Below are 1422 nucleotides of genomic sequence, written 5' to 3' on the forward strand. Positions count from 1 at the left end.
CAGAGGTGACTTGACTCTTGTCTGGATGTTACAGGGACAGATGAGCACACACGTCTGCTTATCCGGTGGAGAGCGGCTAATGAAGCCCTCTTCACCAGAAAGCGGAATGCTGCCATCAAAGGCTTTGAGTGAGTACACTACAGACATCAATAAAACATATTTTAAATCTTAAGTTGTAGTTTATTTTAATTATTGTCATTTCAAACAGTTATCACAGCACTTTTCTGATTCTTGATTCCTGTGCATTTGCTGCAGGGCTTTTGTGGTGGAGCAGGACCTGCAAGGAAAGGTGACGATTTGTGAAAAAAGGGAAAACCTGAAACAAAAATATAAAGTAAGAAAAATATAAAGTAAGATCATTCTGTTACTTCTAATACAGAAATCAAATGACATTGTGCTCTTAAAATGACTGCTTTTGTATTGTGTTTGTGCATTTTTGTATGATCTGAAATGTCCGCAGACTGGTGTGTGCAGTGAGGATGGAGAAGTCCACAGCGGTTTCGGTTCATACAACATCAGTCAATGGAGCACGAGTTTCAGAAGCTTCAAAAGCATCATCAAATAAAGCCATGAAGCTTCTGAAAGTCAGGCTCAATTGGCTGATATTGTATGAACAGAAACCAGCAGGACAAACTTGACCAAAATCACATGAAGAAATAAACTTTAAGAAATAAGCAGCTTTATTAAGCGTTTGTGGCCAAGACACAAAAAAGGATTTATTCATTTGTCAGACACTTTTATCCGAAGTGACTTATAGTGCTCTTATACAGGGACCCCAAATCCCTCTGCAGCAACCTGGAGTAAAGAGCCTTGCTGAAGGACACACTGTGACGGCTGCGGCGATCGAACCAGCAACCTTCTGCTTACCAGTTCAGTGGTTTTGCCCACTAAACCACAAAAGTAAAGAAGCTTTGACAAACATTAGCATGTAAACGTAAACATATGAAATGAAATGCTGACAACATTAATTGTAAAATGTTTTACTCTGTTTAAATGTTTTACAGATAGTCGTGCTCATGGAGAGCAGGCACACGAATGTTTGGAGCAGACGGAGCGGCAGCCAGATTGTCCCGCACATGTTCTCCTGCTCTTGTTCAGGGTTGTGTGGTTCAGGGGCATCATCATGTTCTTCCTCATCCTCTCTGTGCACTCAGGCAATGACAGCCTTGATGTCCCTTGCCCATCCATGATCAGATTCAGTCTGACTGCAGCAGTGATGGTCGTGATGGACGGCATAGACAGGTGAAGGTGGACACGGTGGTCAGCTGCAGAACTGTCTCAGCTGTGTTGAGATGGCAGTAGGATGTGGATTCACCGCCTGTAAATACATATATATATTTACTTAATTAATTATTTGTCAGCATTTATCATTATTATTGTTGGGGTGGGCTAGCAATGCATTCTGGGGTAATCTTAATTTTT

At 41.4% G+C, this 1422-nt stretch overlaps 1 long non-coding RNA gene across 1 annotated transcript in view; it reads left to right on the top strand.

The window, feature by feature from the left end:
• LOC107733244 (uncharacterized) overlaps window positions 1-282 on the top strand; it is an 863-nt gene extending 581 nt beyond the window's left edge. Inside the window, exons 2-3 of the long non-coding RNA XR_001638959.1 lie at window positions 35-128; window positions 256-282. This is a non-coding gene — a long non-coding RNA (uncharacterized LOC107733244). The remainder of the gene's footprint in view (window positions 1-34; window positions 129-255) is intronic.
• Window positions 283-1422: the final 1140 nt, after the last annotated feature.

The sequence above is a fragment of the Sinocyclocheilus rhinocerous genome, unplaced genomic scaffold, assembly GCF_001515625.1.
Source record: "Sinocyclocheilus rhinocerous isolate Xijiao unplaced genomic scaffold, SAMN03320098_v1.1 scaffold1391, whole genome shotgun sequence".
NCBI lineage: Eukaryota > Metazoa > Chordata > Actinopteri > Cypriniformes > Cyprinidae > Sinocyclocheilus > Sinocyclocheilus rhinocerous.